Source organism: Bidens hawaiensis, unplaced genomic scaffold (genome assembly GCF_021521415.1).
Source record: "Bidens hawaiensis isolate Kalapana, Puna unplaced genomic scaffold, B.hawaiensis_p1.1 tig00009923_1, whole genome shotgun sequence".
NCBI classification, from domain to species: Eukaryota; Viridiplantae; Streptophyta; class Magnoliopsida; order Asterales; family Asteraceae; genus Bidens; species Bidens hawaiensis.
In genome coordinates this window covers 555,477-576,248 of record NW_027491748.1, presented here as the reverse complement: position 1 = coordinate 576,248, position 20,772 = coordinate 555,477, and the positions used below count along the sequence as shown (strand labels likewise).

The window sequence follows — 20,772 nt, the reverse complement described above, 5'->3', positions numbered from 1 at the left end:
AGCTTTCCTCACTTTCCCCCTGGTTTTCCAAGTGCCAATGAAACATTGCATTGGTATTTATACTAGAAGAGTGAGGTCAGCTGACGTCACCATGAAAGTGACATCTAACAAAGTAACTGACTCATTAATTACAAGTACGGATTACTTAGTGTTAACTACTGATACATTAAAGGACTAACTACTGATTTACTATAACTACTGAAGAACAAGCTCTTCGGTAGTTCTTCTATTTCTCTTTGGCACTTGTTAACTTCAGTAGCTCTTTGACCTCTTCAGCACTTGTAATCTCATCAGTACTTTTATACTCTTCAGCACTTTCAAGGAATTCTTCGGTACTTGTTCTCTTGTCATCAGTACTTGGCTTTTATTTCTAACTACTAAGGATAGTGTTGTAAAGTTTGTGGCAGATCAGTTCTCTTAAACCCTACACATGGCCATCCCATCCCCCCTTAAGGCATAACCCTTGCCTACCATAAAAACTAATATGATATGATATGCTCAACTACATCGCTAAAAATAATTTTAAGTTTCATGCAATTTATTATATTATATGGGGAATATTTCACAGAATAGTAATCAATCATTAGTAGTGCTCCAATTAGGTGGGTATCGCCTAATAGTATCTTATTACTATACAAAACCTGTAAAAACACCAAGTCATAGATAAGACATAGAGATGTGACAAAAACCATTGGTTATCAAGTAGACTTTACCTTAAAAGACCAAGCCATAGATCCTATACAAAGTCATTCAACTCGCTTGCAATATGCACTCCAACCTTATACTCGGTACTCCCGAGCCGCGTCAACAAGATTATCAGCCATTATTATTCCGCGCCCGACAATGATTATATCACTACCCCTTTCAGTAATTACCTAAAAGTCAAAATATTGATTTTTTTTATCATAAACCTGAAAACCATTAAACTCATAAATAAAATAAAATAAAATAAAATAAAACAGAACTTACAGAATTTGGGGAGCTATATTGCTGGCCCAACCCATCACCGCCTTTAACCAACTGAACGCCTGGGGTTGCGTGAATAAATGCGGGATTAGAAAGACTCGTGGGCCACGCTGCTGGATTAACTGAGATAAACCCAATCACAAAATCAGAATTCCCGTCTGTAATTTTTACTGCTGCATTTGTGTAATCTCCATTAGCAAGATTACCAGCAGAACTCATTTCTGCAAAAGTAGCAATCCTCTCCTACAAGGTAAACCCTAAAAGTCAACAAACTAGTCAACCCTTGTTATCAGCTTCTCTATATTTTTCTCTATAATACACTACAATCAACAATAACTTTCAATTAAATAATACTTTTTTGTATCTTTATCACTACCATTTTCTTTCTTCTTCACTCACAACCACTTTCAAAAATATTAAAAAATAAATAAAGTATGAACAGTACTTTTTATCTCTCTTCCCGTCACAACCACTAACAATTTCTTTAAAAAAAATAAATGAAACACACTCACATAAATTTGATACCTCTACTATAAATGCTCTAAACCGAAAAAAGTCGTCGGTAAACCTTTAATTTCAAACCATCAACTATTCTAGGACCGGAAATATTGTGACAATTCACTATATCTGCCCACTCCAATATACGAAAGATACCTCTACAATATGTTGAACGGGTCGCCAAGTCGGTTAGTCATGGGTCTGGTATTGATAATCTGAGTCCCATACACTATTGTAAAATCATGTCACATGCCCGGCACAATACCCGTCAAGTATTATCTGGATAATTACCAGCTGGGAATCAAGATAGATACCCATGAGTTCGTTAAAAAATGCACGTTGGAATTTTCAAGAACATTTTTTTTTCTTTTAATTCTAATTATTGAGGTGGCAAACCTACTTCCACAATCTTTTCAATAGCAGGATGAATAACCTAGAAGAAAGCGGCAACCACTATACGCAACAACAACAACAACAAAATAACAACTATTGCCCTGCCATCACACAAGAAGAGGTGAGAACAACACTTAGGAAGATGGGAAGAGCTAAGGCAATTGGCCCGGACAACATACCCATCGAGGTGTGGAAATCTTTGGGTGATGAAGGAGTTCAGTGGCTAACTAGTCTTTGCAATACTATCTTCAATACAAGTAAGATGCCTGATCAATGGAGAAGAAGTATTGTGGTGCCGATATATAAGAACAAAAGGGACGCCCAATGTCGTGGGAATTATAGAGGAATTAAGTTGCTAAGTCATACAATGAAATTATGGGAAAGAATTATTAACGCTAGAATCAAACGAGTAACGTAGGTTTTCAGTTAATCGATTCGGATTTATTCCTGGGCGGTCCACTACGAAGGCAATACATGTCTTGAGGAGACTAATGGAAAACTATAGGGAGAAGAAACACAATTTGCATATGGTTTTCATTGACCTAGAAAAGGCATACGACAGAGTACCACGCCAACTGATTTGGGAAAGTCTTGATAGTATAGGGGTCGATGGGAAGTCTATAGAGTTAATCAAGGATATGTATGCTAGGTCTGAAACATGCGTTCGCGTGCCTATGGGAGACACCCACTTCTTCCCTATGGATATAGGCCTTCATCAAGGGTATGCGCTAAGTCCATTTCTCTTTGCGTTAGTGCTAGACAAGTTGTCTAGGCCAATCCAGGAGGCAGTTCCATGGTGCATGCTTTTTACAGACGATATCGTGCTAATCGCCGAAAGTAAACAGAGACTGAATAAGAAACTGGATGAGTGGCGAATAGCCTTAGAGGAAAAGGGTTTAAGGATTAGTCTCTCTAAGACTGAGTACCTTTATTGTGACTTCAGTGGCATAAACCATGAGGAGGACGTCCAGATTATAATCGAAGGTCACCTAGTTCCAAGTACTACCAAGTTCAAATACTTAGGTTCGTTTATACAAAGTGATAGGGATATAGATAGGGACATAACCCATCGTGTTCAGGCAGGCTGGTGTAGGTGGAGAGCAACTACAGGGGTTTTGTGTGACAAGAGGTTCCCAGTTAAATTAAAGGGAAAATTTTATAAAGTGGCTATTAAACCGGCTATGTTATATGGAACAGATTGTTGGGCAATCAAGAAGACACAAGCACGCAATCTGCAGTTAGCAGAGATGAGGATGCTGAGGTGGATGTGTGGGCACACAAGGTGGACCGGATAAGAAACATAGTGATTCGGGATATATTAGGGGTGGCTAGTATCTTGGAAAAGATAAGGGAGGGGAGATTGAGATGGTCTGGTCATGTGAAGAGAAGACAGACGACATCACCGGTTAGATCAGTGGAATCCCTCATGATAGAAGGGAGGAGAGGAAGAGGAAGGCCGAAACTGACTTGGGATGAGCGGATTAAGCAGGATTTGTTAGACTTGCACCTCTCTGAGGACATGGTCGAGAATAGGACTTTGTGAAGACGTAGGATTAGAGTCAAAGACTTCTAGGATTTTACATGGAGCGTAGTAGTGTCACTGTGTCTTAAGAGCTTTCCTACTTTTGGTTGGCTTTGTATGTTCCCCTCATCTTGTCGTCGTTTGTCTATGTTTGATTTTTGCACTATTATCCTGGCCCAACATTGCATGCTATGTGATAACTACTAATTCTATTATTAGCTGCTTAGTTCTTTATATTGTATGATGGTTAGTTTTTGCCTATAACATATTATTCTATCTAGATTTATCCTTTGGAGCTGAGGGTCTCTCTGAAAGCAACCTCTCTATCCTTTGGACAGAGGTATGGTTTGCCTACATCCCACCCTCCCTAGACCCTACCAATAGCTTTGCTATTAGTGGGATTTTTATTGGGTATGATTGATTGATTGACTGATATTGTATAATTTTAACTAAAACATTATTAATGACGTGCGTAACGTCATCCTTGGTTTTAAAAAGCGCGCTCTAGGCGCACTGAGGCACAAAGCAACATAAGGCGCAAGGTTCAACGCCTTAAGGCACCCTAATCGAATGTTTTCTAAAAGGCGAGTGCTTTGGCGCTTTTTAGGTTAAGCGATGAAGCCAGATTAGAAGAAATTGAGCACAGATCAGTAGAAATTGGAACTTACATGCGATGAAATAAGAGAAATAAAGAAGAATTGTGGCATCTAAGAGCTTACCTGCTGATTTACAGGCTAAATTTAGGCTTGATGGCTGATTTAGGTTAGCGAGATGGGGCAGATGAAGGCTGGAGGAGAAGAGAACGAAGAAACGGCAGTTATTTAGGTTAGATTGGGTATTTAGGTTTAGATATGTTTCCTTCTTTTCTTCTTTTCCCCCTTTTCTTATAACTAAATTACAAATTTAGTCCTCCAAGTTAGTTTTTGTCAAAATTAACTATAGATTTTTACATGATAGTGCATCAATAGGTAGTACATATGGTTTTTTAGGTTGTACAAGTTGGTAATTTATACACTAAAACATATATAAAACTAAAATGGGCCTAAATAATGGGTAAATAATACTAGAAATCTATAGGAAATATATAATAAAAAGTTATATATAATTTGTGCCTCGGGTACGAAAAAGCCCGCCGCTTTTGCGCTTCGCGCCTGGGTTTTAGACCCCGTTGCTTTTGTGCGCTTTTCGCTTTTTAAAACCAAGACGTCATCATCATAGCATGTATAAAATTTCTAAAATATGTAACGTTCATGATTAATCCGTACTTCGTAGCACAAAAATATCAATAATATAATCAAAATATTTATTTTATTAATTTCCCACGTAATGAACAAAGTAGAATTAAGCATTACAAGTGTTAAGGGAAAAAATAAAATTTATAAGTTTTCTAGTAAATGATTCATATAAACAGGTTCATGTTTCTCTAACCACAAGCCCGGGGCGAGTATCACCTAATTCCATACTAGTGAAGTAATTTTTTTCAATCTCACACTCGGTCTCATACTTGAATACCCGTCCCATACTTGAATACTCGCCCCATAAGTTTCAGGCATTTCCGTTGGGCTTGGGCTTTTAGCCATCCCTATTTGTAAACCATCGATTAGAAAGGAGGTAATACTTATTAATAATAAATAAATTGTTTATATTATAAAGAAATTGTTTATATTATAAAGATTATCTTGTACGTATTCTAGATTTTTTGGTTGTTAGTCAAAATACTGTTGTAACTAGTCCCATTTATTCTCCTGTTCTTCTGGTGTAGTTTTGTATTTAAACATCCTATTATCAATGAATGATCATGTTTCTTTTTCATTTCTATAATCTCAATATGGTATCTAGAGTCTAAAATCATCTCCCACTAGAATACCCGATCCCTTGTCTTCATTATTTTTTTTCTTTCATTTTCAACAGCAACCATGGCTTCACAACCTATTATCCAACTCACAGCCTCAAACCACTTTCCGATCAATTTTTCCTCCTGGCGCAAACAGGTTCTTTCTACTCTCATCGCCCTTGAACTTGATCACCATATTGTCGGCCAATCCAACCCACCGGTGATGTCACCAAACCGAATCCTGCATATCTAAAGTGGTTTCACCAAGATCAGATGATTGTCTCGGTAGCTGCTCCGACCAAATACAATCTATCGTCTCCTCCGCCGAGACAGCCCGCGAAGCTTGGAATGCCCTCAATTCAAGTTATGCTAACTGTTCACGGTCCCGTATTGTATCACAGAGTTTTTACATGACATGAAATCCATCTCCGATGATCTTGCTCTTGCACAAAGTCCAGTTGATGAAGAAGACTTGGTGGTTCATGTCATGAACCAATTGGGCGATGAATATGGCAGCCTAGTAAATCCCGTGATACTATCATCTCGTTTCCTGACCTTTTTGACAAGCTCCTTGATTTTGAACGAACTCTCAAGGATACTGCCACCGAGCCGCTTATAACCACCGTAAACCAAACCCAACGCCAAGCCACCCGCAACGAATGACACCTGTGTCAATAGAAACAACCCACTCAATCGTACCCCTTGGACCAATTGATCAGCTCCTTCTCCCGCACCCAAAACTATTGTCAATTTTGCAACATGCCCGGTCATGAAACTAAAGATTGCCGCAAGCTTGGCCGTTTTCTACAATGTCACTGTTAACGGCTCCTGTTGTTAATTACACCTCTCCACAATCATCTGCTATGCATCCGTCATGGATGTGGGACACCGGTGCATCAAGTCACACCGCACCAAATCAGAACTACTTGCCCCCAGATGAGATTGTCCTTGGAAACGGTAAAACTCTTCCTATTTCACATATCTGTCACACTTCCATTTCCACTACATCACGACCACTTTTCTTAAACGATGTTCTCATAGTTCCTCGTTTACAAAATCATCTTATATCGGTTGCTAAAGTATGTCGAACTAACCGTGTTTCCGTTGAATTTTTTCCTTATCATTTTTTTGTTAAGGATCTATACACGGGGGCCTCCCTCATGCGGGGAGTGAACATCAATGATGTCTACTACGGACCAACCAACGGCCTTCTCACCTCAAATCAATGCAACCAAGACAGGATCTTTACTCACGTGGCATCACACTCTTGGACATCCCTTGATGTGCTAAAAGTAGTTATTAATTTATTAACTAAATAAACGCTAATCTAGACACTAAGTAATAAATTCTAGACTCTTAAACTTAACTAAACTACTAACCGGCAAGTGAACCGGTCGACTTTAGTACAGCTAAGTAAGTCCGGATATCGAACCCACGAGACTCTTTAAATTACGTAAACCATTTAAATTAGATTCTACTACAGACACGACTATTTATTTATTATTTGCCTAAGGGGGGTTTTACTAATAAACTAATTTTAACTAATTAAGAAAACTAAAGACGACTAAGCGTATAACTTAGACTTAATTCAGATCATGATGAACAACCACCTAGGCTATAATCCCCTAAGTTTCAGTTATCAATTAACCGGGAGACTATTTAGTTATGGAACTAGGACCGTAAAATAGACGCTTAAGAGAAAACCCGAACAAGACCCCTGACGCTTTTCAAGAGACACCTATGGATTTCTAATAAGTTTTAACGCACAACGGTATTAAAAATCAAGTTTCCTTACGATCACCTAATTAATTACAAACTAGTTCCTTTATACGAAATCCTACCTTTCAACGCGGAAATCAAAGGCAGTCTAATATATTCAATTGACTCGATAGACAAAGTTAATCAATCAAACCTAGACGGACTCCTTACGAAGAACTAAATTAAGCAATCCTGATCAACGAAGACCTATCAATAACCTAGCACCTTACAGCTATTTAGGTTAGCAACACACTTAGGTTTATTTGATTAACTAATGTTATTCCTATGAACTTATCGTGAAATCAATCATAAAATAGTCAAAAACACAAAGTAGATGACCTAATAGAAACCTATCATAATAACAAACAATAATCAAGGCAACTATGGAATAATAAAACTTAATTAAACAACCCTAAGCACACATATGCATCAATTTAATATAATTAAACCTTTTAACTAGTTCAGAAAAACCATAACGATAAATAAATCCCAAGTCAAAATCATACGTCAACAAAGGTTCATCATAAGCCTGGGCAGTCTATAAAGTTTAGCCTAACAACATAAAAGCAAACAAAACGATAATAAAAGAAATCATGGCGAAAATAAATAAGAACGGAAGATTAAAGGCAATAAAACCCGTGGTCTTCGTTCTTGGATGATAAGCACTTCGCCGGCTGATTCCTAGCCTTCAAACCCACCAAATTTTGCAATCCTAAGCTCCAGTAAACTCCAAATTCAGCTTTGGTTCGCATGGTATGCTCAGGATTATGTTTTGGGGTGTTTATATAGGTTTCCTGGGCCCAAAACTGATAAAAAAACAAAGAAAATTAGAGAATCCGAATTCCCGTAGCACCGCGCGGCGGGATTTTGCCTCCTGGTCGCGCGGCACTCCGGATGAAGGGGGCTGACCGGTCCGGTTTGTTTCCTGATGCGGTCCGGTTCAATTCTGATGCTCCGGTTCACCGGTTTAGCTTGTTTTAGCTCTTTTTTCGCCCTTTTTAACCATGAACAAGTCCCGGAATCTACATATTCAATTATGTTAGTAGTATACAAATCCTAATAAAAGCTGAACATAAACTAATAAAATATTATATAAAATGTACACAGGATTTATGTATATTAAGCATTATATCAAATATCCCCACACTTCTATTTTTCGTCCCTGAAAAAGTCTCATTGCAATGGGATCAGCATCGGAGAAATACAGTCTTAAAAACATATAAGGTTATCTTAAAGCTCAGATAAACGTAAAAACCGCGTTTGCCGATATTGTTGTCCACTTAAACCCAGCCACCAGCCTATCAAGCCCCCACGCACATTAAGCATTTAAGTTCATGTGATATCAAAAAGCTATGGGTCTCACATCTTTGGAGTTAAGATCCACCTACCCTATCTCAAGCATGGTAAAGACAATTAAAAATAATTGAGTTGAAGCAAACTGTTTCAACATATCACCGTAAGATAACAACCCCTTAATGGTAAGAAGAAAATGCACTTAGATGGAATTATGGATGATAGGTCAAGTGAGGTCGTACGAGCATGCCCTAAATATTATTGGACTTCGTCCTATATATGCCCTAAGAAAATATTTATTGACTAGAAACTTTCGAGCCCCAATAGTGTATCCTCGGAGTCGCCATCCCCTTAGTAACACGTAAACTCCCAGTCTCGTCTAGTATGTGCACTTTGGCATCTTTTTCTATTTTTTGAGAATGCTTCTTTGGCATTTTTCTTTACATAACTTTTCTCATTTTTTTCTTTTCAGATCAATCTTTTTTTATATGCACTTAGGCATCTTTTACCTATAAATATATAACTAAATTCTAAGCTCGTATAAAATTGGACATTTGCGGGGCACCACCATTCTTTATTTATTTTCATAAAATGGAGTGGCGTGCTAATTTTAAAGTGCATTTAATTCTCACCACCTTAGGGTAATCAGCTTATGGTAATACTCTCTATACCTTATCGAATTTCAGCTTCACTGTGTCAGGACCGTGAATCGGGTGAAACCTCGAAAGGTTGACAAGAACACACCGACTCTGTTAACCCTAAACGCCTATTGAATATCCCGGCAGAATCAGGATATCCAATAAGTGGGAACGAAGGAGTGACAAAATAACATACACGAAACGTAAATGAATACTCAATAAGAGCGATTTCAAGACAAAGATTTACTGTATTTAATAGCTCATTAATGTAACAGTAGAAGGAATGTCTAGGGTTTCGTGTGACGGAGCAGGTGGCAGCGGATTGTACGAGAAAACAAAGAATATTCCTTTGGAATGTTTTCCGTACAAAGCACGTGTGAGAAACCGTGTCAATCCATGCCTAAAATGGAAACCTAGGGCCCTATTTATAGACCCTGACATTCTTTCTAGAAGTTCCTAATTATTGCTTAATGAAACACAAAATAATACAAGTGTTGAGTCCTCGAGCAAGATAACAGTCTTGCTCAAGCAAGCTCACTATGCTAGGTATGCTCGATGAGTATCCTCGAGCATACTTTACTTAGAATATTTTCTCTTTCAAAGAATCTATTCTCTTCCAGTGATCTTCATTCTTCTTGACTTGTCCACGCTTTGCTCGAACTTGTCCATCGAGCAAGCTCATTCTTCTTGATGTCTTCAGCTTTTCTTATTCAGCAATCTTTATCATGCTAGGATGTAAATCTTGCTCGGAAACTGAACTGTGCTAGAATTTCTTTGATCACTTGACATCTTCTTATTGCATCCATGCTTGTCCCCATGTGCTCGATCATCCCGTGCTCGTAACACTTGGTTGAAACTTGTATGATCAAGCTGTTTGCTCGATTGGCAATCCATGCTCGATAGAGAATACTCTTGCTTGTTGAAGTGTAGCTTGCTCGAAGCCTTAACACTTAGAAGAATCAACCATTTAAGGTTCTGAAGACCTTGCTCGAAGTAGTAAAAATCATGCTCGATAGTCTAAGCTTGCTCGATGTCCATACTTAGCCATTTCCAGAGGAGGTTGAGAAGATTCTGATGTTTGGTTTTGTACATATTTATGTGTGTTAACTTACCCGTTTTACTCGTTTAGTTTAGGAACTATGGTACTTCATACATGTTTATTGTGTTTCAGGTCACAGGTACTTAACGCGCTTAATTTGGACCTGTACGAGCATGGAATGAAGACCCAGGATGTCCAGCACGCTTACCGAGGCACTCATGTGGACTTGCTGACTGAAGTGACCCATCGCGTAGTGCGATGGGTGTGGGAGGCAGGGCATCGCACTAAGCGATGCCCTTGCTTTAATGATGCTTTGACTTTTGGTCCATCGCGTAGCATGATGGACTAGAGGAGGGGACCATCGCGCTACGGGATGGTCCGCACAGACGGGAAAGTTAGGGTATGCATGTTATATTCGTTTTGACGACCATAGACGCTATTTTTCACCTTCCAGGCGATTTCTAGAGCATAAGAGCAAGTCCCGATCATCCCCAATCATCTCTAAGTGTCCTACATGGCCTATCAGATCATAACCGAGGCCCGAGAGATGCCGATGCGCGGCTAGTGTCTTCAAGTCATACCCGGGATGTAGAGTATTGTATCTTTCAGTTTTTCTCATGTATTTAGAATGAATTGATTATAATGATTTTTGATTAATCTATGAGTATTGATGTTTAGTATTGCTGTGCATTCAGTCGGGTTAGGTTTTTGTCGATCAGAACGATTAGTTTGCCGGTTGCTATAATAATTGCTCGTAGGGTTGTTTTGACTAGTTGAATGTGATGAAGCATACGTTTTCCCTTAGTTGAGTCACACTGGCAGGGACTGTTTGATAACCAGTGCCGTGTGTTAGTAAGCGTTGATGCCTAAGGTTTGTCTAGTTAGTCAATCGGTGTTAATCAGTGATTGTTAATCTGTTAAGTTGCATGAGTTTGCTGTTAGGTTAATTACTTGGATTCCCGGGTGTGATTTATCTTTGTTATTTGATTGAATACGTGATTACTTGGTTGCTTGTTATAACATATAAATCGTTTGCTAGTGTGATCAGCACTTTAATTGAATTACTTCATAAGTTTAGGAATTGATTTCACTTCACACTGACCACATACTCCTGGTGGATACGATACCTGACTTACCCTAGCTGCTTAGGTTAATTAGGTTTTTGCATGACTCAAACGACGGTCATCAAAATGGCGCCGTTGCCGGGGAGTTAGTGCGCTTAGTGTTTTTGTGATTAATTGATTTCTGTGTTTAGTTTAGTTTAATTTAGTTTTTGTTTTTATTTTTAGTTTAGTTTTATTTTCCTATTTTACGCGGGGTGTGTTATTTGTGTAGGTAACAGGTTTATGCACACCCGCTATTCAGAAAGAAATTCCCCACTGATTTACGAGCCAGAGATTGAACGTATAGCTCGGCAGAACCGAGCTCAGATCAGACATCCAGACATGGATGGTCAGAACATGAACCAAAACCAAAACCCACCACCCGAAATTAACGTTTTCCAACCTGAGCCTAACCCACCACATAACCAGAACCCACCAAATAATGACCTACCACCACCAATAAACACCGATCCACAACCACAAAATTCAGCCCGACAATCCCGAAACCGAAACCGAAACCTTGATAGACCCGGGCCATCAGCCCCGAACAATACCCCTCGTCACCGACAGACGATTATTCAAGAGTTTGACCATGTCAGTATTCACACTGAAGATGAAGAAAAGGGAGATGAGGAGTAATTTGGCCAGAGAAATGAAAATGCGGGTTTACGTGTTGAAGAGGTTGATGAGGTTGTGGAACCTGTTAGGGTGAGAGGTAACAGGTGGAGGAACTAAAATCTTGATCGAGGTGGTATAGGCAGGTATCGGGAGGAACAGAGACAGCCGATTCAGGTTAATCAGGGAGGTTTTGAGGAACCGAGGGCTAGACAAAGGAATTACAGGCCTCCGGTTCAGGGTGTTAACAGTCAGTTCAGACCGGCTATTTCAGATGGGGCATCACCGATTGTCCCACAGGTGCGTGTGCAGGGACAGCCGACATTTAAATCCCATCCGTCCTACATCAACATAGTTCCCCATTTTCACATACTGGGATCAAAAGACCCGTATTCACACTTGTCATATTTTTCAGCGATTTGCGGGTCTATTGGTGATGGTACTTATGATCAAGATGAGGTTCGGTTGCGATTGTTCCAGTTTTCATTAAAAGACAAAGCAAAACACTGGTTCAACTCGCTACCGATGCACAGTATTGAGAGCTGGGCCGAGATGCAGCAGGTTTTCCTTAACAAGTACTATTCACAGTCGAAGACTATCGAGGCCCGAATGGAGATTAGACACTTTTCACAGTTACCGGGTGAGTTGTTTCACGAGGCTTTTATTCGTTACAAGGAAATGATTCTGAAGTGCCCGCACCATCAGATTGAGTTGTGGGAGTTGGTTAAGTGTTTCGTTGATGGGTTGACGTATGAAGACAAAAAGCATTTGAAAGCTTCATGTAATAGTCAGTTATTGAATCAACCCGAGGAAGATGATTAGGAATTTTTGGAATTTATGTGTGAAGATTCCAAGGCAGAGGCAGCAGCAGATCGAAGATGAAAAGTCGGGGTCACCCGAACAGTTAAATCAGCCTCGAGTGAGTCAGTCAGAATTGCAGAGTTGGAATGGAAACTCGCGGGTTATCGGAAAGAGAAAAAGAAGGAGGTTGGTAAAGTCGGGGTGAAATTCCCGGTTTGTTCAGATTGTGGTGGATTGGGGCATAAGGTTGAAGATTGCCCCGGGTTCGATGATGACGAGTATACCGATGAGGAGGAAGTCAGTTACGCGTACGGGGAGTCCAAGGGCCAAGGGTTCAATTCGAACACTTATCACCCGGGCCTAAGGAATCACCCAAATTTCAAGTACGGGAACGCGTCGAATCAGTCGAACCTGAACTTTCAGGGGTCCAGTCAGAACCGACAGCAGAGCAGCTACCGATAGGGTGGTTCGAACAGTCAGTATAACAGTCAGGGATATAACAGAGATGGTTACCGGGGTAATAGTTCGTTGGGTAATCATAATCAGGACCAGCAGAAGGGTAGTTCGGGAAATTCAGACGAGTTGATATATTCAAAGTTAGATGCGTTGTTGAAGGTCGTGACTGATAATCAGAAGGAAACGCAGAAACAGTTTGAGTTGAGAGACAAGTCAGCAAAAGCAATGTCAAAGCAGATTGGTCAGCTTGCAGCAGATATGGCAAAGTTGTAGAAAACCGCGGGTCAACTACCGAATGATACCACAGTGAACCCGCAGCACCTTAATTCGAGTTCAAATTCGAAGAAGCACGTCAGTCAGGTAAGTATTTTAAGAAATGGGAAAAAGTATGATAATAAGGTTGGGGGTCCACCATCTCGGGTTGATGGGGTGGTGGAAGATGTCGATGAGACAGTCGTCAGTGATGACGAGCTAGAACCGGCTATAATTGAAACTAATAAAAGCAAATCTAAAATAAACGAACCGGTTCTGAAGGATGGTAACAACAAGTCTAAGAACACGGGAAAGGCCAAAACCGTCTCCTATCCCGATGCGTTGCTCTCGCCATCAAAGGCGAAGATGGCATCTAAACGGGGCCCACTACAGGAAGAAATGTGGGAAACGTTTAGACAGGTTAAAATTAATATTCCTCTTTTAGATTCCATAAAACAAGTTCCCGCCTTTGCAAAGTACTTGAAAGATTTGTGCACACAGAAACGGAACCGAAAGATCCCTAAACAGATTGATTTAACAGATATTGTGAGTGCAATTCTTTCGGGTGCTCTTCCACCTAAGCTACAAGATCCGGGAACGCCCATTATATCCATTCAGGTGGGTGATTTTAAAATGACACGAGCACTCCTAGATCTTGGAGCTAGCATTAGCATCCTCCCGGGAAGTCTATACGATCAGTATGACTTCGGTCCGCTTCGGGCAGCCGCGACTACGGTTGTTCTCGCGGACCAGACACCGAAACTTCCCCGAGGAATGTTACATGACGTGATTGTTAAGGTGGAAGATTTTTACTATCCAGTTGACTTTTGGTTCTCGAATATGTTTCGGGTGAGAGAACCAAACAGCCCACGGTTATCCTCGGTAGGCCATTTTTTGCCACCGCAAATGCCAAAATCGATTGTCGAACCGGTACTGTAGACGTGGCATTTGGTAACCATAAGCTTAGACTTAATGTTTTCACACATGTAAATAATTCTCTGGTCGATGATGAATGCTTTATGGCAGACATTATTGACGAGTGCATTCCGTTATACGACTTTGTCGTGGATCCGGACTGCACAATGGAGACGTTCTTTATGTTTGACAGGTTACAGGTGGAGACTGTTAAGCAGCTGGAAGAGGAGAAGAAGAAGCTGGAGGTTGCAGCTTTACGGGCAGATCGACCCCCGTGGTCAGTTTAGGTGGAACCGCTTCCCGAGAAGATTGATACCGGGTTGAAACCATCGTTACTGGAAGCACCGAAAGCCGAGCTGAAGGAGCTACCAAGCCATCTGAAATACGCGTTTTTGGGTAAGAATGACACATTGCCTGTTATTATAGCTTCTAACTTGTCTTTGGAACAGGAATCTGCTTTGCTGAAGGTGCTGGTGGCGAACAAGGAGGCGATCGGGTGGACCATCGCGGATCTGAAAGGGATTAGTCCTTCGATAGTGATGCACAAAATTTTGACAGATCCGGATGTTAAACCCGCGCATGATGCACAGAGACGGTTGAACCCGAACATGCGGGAAGTTGTGAAGAAGGAGGTATTGAAGTGGCTCGATGCTGGAATTATTTTTGCCATTTCAGACAGCACATGGGTGAGCCCGACTCAGACAGTCCCAAAGAAGGCGGGCATCCAAGTCTTCAAGGATGACTCAGGTAACGAGGTTGCCACCCGGCCGGTAACCGGGTGGTGTATTTGTATATCGAAAACTGAACACGGCAACATCAAAAGATCACTTTCCGCTTCCGTTTATTGATTAGATTGTAGAAAAGCTATCGGGTCAAAAATTCTATTGGTTTTTAGATGGTTATTCGGGTTATAACCAGATAGCAATTCATCCTGAAGATCAAGAGAAGACTACGTTCACATGCTCGTATGGCACATTCGCATTCAGGCGAATGCCATTCGGATTGTGCAACGCCCCCGCCACCTTTCAAAGGTGCATGATGAGTATTTTTTCCAATATGGTGGGGAAGTCTTTAGAAATTTTCATGGATGATTTCTCAATCTTTGGCACATCTTTCGAGTCTTGTTTACATCAACTTGAGAGAGTTCTAGAAAGATGTGTCGAAACAAATTTGGTTCTTAGCTGGGAAAAGGGCCATTTCATGGTCCAGGAGGGGATTGTATTGGGCCATGTTGTGTCGAGTCGTGGGATCGAGGTGGACCGGGCTAAGGTCCAAGTTATTTCCACTCTACCTCATCCCAAAAATGTCAAAGGCATTAGATCTTTCCTCAGGCACATTGGGTTTTATAGAAGGTTTATTAAAGGTTTTAGTGACATCACCAAACCCTTATGTAACCTATTGTTTAAAGATGTCCCATTCGATTTTAATGAGGAATGTGCTAAGGCCTTCGAAATTTTGAAACAGAAATTAGTGGAAGCCCCAATTTTGCAATCACCCGACTGGGAATTGCCTTTTGAAATCATGTATGACGCGAGTGATTATGCAGTCGGGGCTGTTTTGGGTCAACGGGTTGAGAAGAAACCCGTTGCCATATACTATGCAAGCAAAACCCTCTCAGACGCTCAGTTGAATTATACTACAACCGAAAAGGAGTTGCTTGTGGTAGTGTATGCTTTGGATTAAGTCCGTTCTTATATATGGGGTAGCAAAGTAATTGTTTATTCGGATCATTCTGCAGTTAGGTACCTCATGGACAAGAAAGACGCGAAACCCCGGTTAATAAGATGGGTTTTGTTGTTGCAGGAATTTGACTTGGAAATCCGGGACAAAAAGGGAACAGAGAATGTCGTTGCAGATCATTTGTCCTGGATTGTGATTGAAGATGGAGACCGGGATGAACCCATAAACGAGTCTTTCCCCGACGAACAGATTTTGGTGGTTTCCTAAAACCCTTGGTTTTCTCATATTGTCAATTTTAAAGTTGCAGGTGATCTACCCGAACACTGGCCAAGGAGGAAGAAGAAACATTTGATGGCACAGGCGAAGCAGTATATTTGGGACGACCCCGATCTGTTCAAGATTGGAGCTGATCAGATGATTAGAAGATGCATACCTGAAGAGGATGTTCGATCAGTATTGGAGCACGCGCATTCATTTGCGTGTGGTGGTCATTTTAGCGGACAGAAAACCGCTAGAAAAGTGTTGACTAGTGGCTTTTATTGGCCAACACTATTTCGGGATACTCACGAGTTTGTGACATGTTGTTTGAAGTGTCAACAAATCGGGAGTATCTCCAAGAGGGATGAGATGCCCTTGAAACCGATCCTAGTAATTGATATTTTTGATGTGTGGGGGATTGATTTCATGGGCCCATTCCCGAACTCGTACGGTAATTCATACATCCTAGTGGCTGTCGATTATGTTTCTAAATGGGTCTAAGCGATAGCCACCAGGACAAATAATCACTCTGTAGTTTGTAATTTCGTACAAAGCAACATTTTTTCGAGGTTTGGAATTCCCCGAACTATTATTAGTGACGGGGGTTCCCATTTTAAAAATTTTAAATTTGGAAAGTTGCTTAAAATGTATGGAGTGGATCATAGAATTGCAACACCTTACCATCCACAAACGAGTGGACAGGTTGAGGTTTCAAACTGGCAAATTAAACAGATTTTACAGAAAACTGTTTGGACGGACCGGAAGGATTGGTCAACGAAGTTGACCCATGCCTTATGGGCCTACCGAACCGCTTTTAAAATGCCGATTGGAACCACACCTTATAGACTTGTGTATGGAAAGGATTGCCATTTACCGGTTGAGATTGCACAACGTGCTTATTGGGCTACTAAGGAAGTTAATACTATCTATGATGATGCAGGTAAAGCTAGGAAATTAGCATTGTGCGAGATTGAGGAGTTGCGGGATGAAGCGTATGAGTGTGCATCCGCTTACAAGGCAAAAATGAAAAAACTACATGACACGAAGATCCGATTGAAGAACTTTGAAGTTGGTCAGAAGGATTGGTTATACAACACGAGGATGAAGCTCTTCCCGGGTAAGCTAAAAAGTAAGTGGACGGGCCCGTTTGTGATAGTTGGAGTTGGAAACCATGGTCAATACGAGATTGAAAACTTTGATGACCATGTGAGGCAAGTGGTAAATGGCTATAGGTTGAAACCATATTTGGAGATGGACAATATTCACAAGATGGACAAGGAATCGGTGAGCTTCATTGTGACCTCACCGGTTTATGAGGACAATTGTGGCATTTGAGGCATTGTCGAGCTGTAGACACGCAATTCAGCGCTGACCGGGAGGCAACCCGGGGTTTGTAAGTGTGTTCCATTTTATTTTCTGTTTGCTAAGTCGTTGATTGACTTTTGTCTCGAGTTTTGTGCAGCAATTCCCAAGAGTGGGGAGGATTTTGGTGAAGTGTGCATCATGGGGAGTCGGTAAGTTCTTGATCAATTTCACGTCAATCCAGGTACGCATTGCAGATTTTAACTTCGGAAACGTGTTCAGGGTGATGTCGGGATGTCAAAAAGTGACGGGGTCGTAAAATGCCCGACGCAAAATTTGACAAAACTTTCTGTTCCCAGGGGACCATCGCGTAGCGCGATGGCCCTTGAAGGTTAACCATCGCGCTACGCGATGGTTACCTTGGCATCCCAGACATCTGACGTCATCGTGTAGCACGATGACGCCAGATCAGAGACCATCACGCTACGCAATGGCTCCTAAACCCTAATTTGATTATTTTGGGTCGTGTAGCGCGATCCTTATCACCATGACTCATCGCGCTACGCGGGATAATCCGAAAATAATAATAATAATAATATAATGTATTTATATATATATAAACCACCTCCACCACCGTCCCTTCACTTCCTCCGCCTTCCCTCTCTCTCACTCCAACCACCACCGGCCACCATACCGCCATCACCGCTTCATCGCCACCTCCACTCTCTCTTTCTCTCCTTCCTTCTCTTTTCCAACTACCTCCCACCGCCGTATCCACCGCCACTTCTGTCTCCATCCATCCAAAACTCCATTGCCACCATTCACCGCCATTCACCGCTACTTCTGTCGCTCGTCATTACCACTCCACCATCATCATCGTCACTCTCTCTGTTTTGGTTGATTTTACGTTTCCCGAGGTATGTTTAAGTGATTATTGTTGAATTAATTTCGATTCGGGAGTAGATTGTTATGGTTGTCGGGATTCAGTCGTTTCGTAGTTTGATTGTTAAGTCGTTTATGGTTTGACTTGAGTATTGTGGCTATTTAAATTGGGTGTCGGGGTGATTGGTTTGAATTTGATATATGAATTTAGTATCTCGGATATTGGTTGTCGGTTTTGAGTAGTTTTGGAGTTTTAGCGGGATGGATTTCACGTCGGGTTATGTGTAAATGTTGGGCCGAGTTTCGATTTTTTTTATAATACTAATAATAATAGTAATAATAATAGAAGTAAATTAAACTAAGACAAATAAAAACTTTAAAATTTTATTATTATCTTAATGTATTCTAATATTCTAATATTATTTTAATATAAAAACTATAAAAATTAATTTTAATATTTAATATATAATATCACATAAAAATATTTTATTAATTTAATTAATAATAATAATATTTATAATATTTACTAATATATTAATATAATTTAATATTATAATAATATATAATCTAATATATTAATATTTTAAAATTTTACCTACCACTAATAATACTACTAATAAAATCTAATTAAATTAATTTAATATTTTAATAATTTAATTTATATATAATATTAATGAATCTATAAATTTAATAATATTTTAATATAACATAATAATTTAAATTAATATAAGTTAATAATATTATAATAATATATAAATGGATTTTGAGACCCGATCCGCCCAATTTCGTGAGTCCCGAGTAGAGTTCGTTGTGTGCGCATTTTTTGAGACAATTGTCGGTCGTGTCTGTCCGTTCGAGTCAATTTCGTTCGAGTCAGTTTTGTTCGAGTCGAGTCGTGCGTCGTGTCGTGTTCGGGATTTTGAGCGTTAATCGTTTTTAGGTTATCCGCCCGTACTCAATATCCATTTGGGCGGAGATACCTGGATTTCTTATAGATGTAAATAGGTTATTCCGGTTTTTTTTTCTCGTTTTTCGTATCTTATATTGATGTTCTATTTCTGTCGTGCAGCATGTCAGACGTTCCAGGACCTTCATCAAGCGCCACCGGGCGCAAGAGACAGAGACCAACCGGCGCTGGACGACGTGGTCCCGTAGCCAGGCCGAGAGGTACACCAGAGCCCCCGCAGCCTGTGGTGCGCCCACCACGGGTCATCAGGTACGATAGGGACGAGATCCCGATCACTCCAGATACGGATCGGGAGGCGATCGTGGGGGACGGCCGCCTTTTTCCTCACATCATTCTGCGATTCGCTCCGTTGTCGGAGGAGCAGACCGCGTATCGTCACTTCGCGGCGATGCAGCTCTTCCGACACCGAATGATCGACTGGCCCCTGCTCGCTGCAGTGGGCCATGAGGAGGCCGTCCGAGCCATGTTGAGTGATTGGTGGGTCCAGGTCCTCACTTGTGACTCGGCACAGTACGTCGAGCTCACACGTGAGTTATTTTCTACCTTCAGACACATAACCTCCGATTTCTCCGAGCCACATGCGGTATCATTTGCCTTGGGACGGCAGGCATTTGAGATGTCGGTTCCTCAGTTTGCCATCACCACTGGCTACTACACCGTAGAGGAGGTGCTGACCTAGGCGTTTCTTATGAGCGTTCGGGGTTATACTCTTCGGTCGCAAACTGACCGGGAGTTTTGGCTGACCGAGGCCCAGTTGGGCCAGTTTTGAGCCATGATAGTGGACGGGGCCCACTCGAGCACCGTGGTCGAGTCATCCATTCGGGACCCCGTCCAATGTTATCTTCACCGCATAGTTGCTTGCTCTATCGTCGGCCGTCATTCGGGCCACGATAAGTGCAGCAACATTGATCTTTTTGCACTGATATCGATGATCACGGGCCGGGAGGCCTATATAGCGACGCTGCTTCTTGCGTCGTTCTCCCGGAGATGTAGTTGGCAGGGCCGGTCAGCCAAGTTGGCTATGGGGCCATATATTACTCGCCTAGCAGAGCGCCTCGGGGTATTTGACCGTTATCCGATTGATTATTTTACCCGAGGGCCTGCTATGGCCCAATATGATTTGGAGGACGCCCGGAGGGCCGGGTACTGTGAGCTTCATGATCCACCTACGCTCGTACCGGTCCGACAAGGTCCTCAGGCACCACCACCTCCGGGGACAGACGTGGCTGTCGCGCTTCAGATGGGTATTCCGACTCACCGACAGCCCGTCTATGTACCCCACATCATGAGACCTCAGCAGCAGCACCCTCTACGCCAGCCACCGCAGCCACCACAGCCGCCAGTCACACTAGAGAGTATACATTAGCAGCAGATGGAGATGCGGGCCCACATGGCCCACCAGGACGAGTATTTCCGCATACTATTCACTCACCTGCAGGTACCGATCCCAGCATCTTTACAGACACATCAGTAGGCTGGAGATCAGGCGGAGGCGTTGGGGTCGGGTCAGGCAGCTGATCAGCCTGACCCCGCGGGAGGAGATTAGTTGGCAGTAGACGCTGGTTGCCGTTTTTGTTTATTTTCCATTTTCTTTTTGTTT

At 41.5% G+C, this 20,772-nt stretch overlaps 1 pseudogene; it reads right to left on the bottom strand.

Moving 5' to 3' along the window:
* Nucleotides 1–746: 746 nt before the first annotated feature.
* LOC143533836 (uridine 5'-monophosphate synthase-like) overlaps nt 747–20,772 on the bottom strand; it is a 56,820-nt pseudogene continuing 36,794 nt past the window's right edge.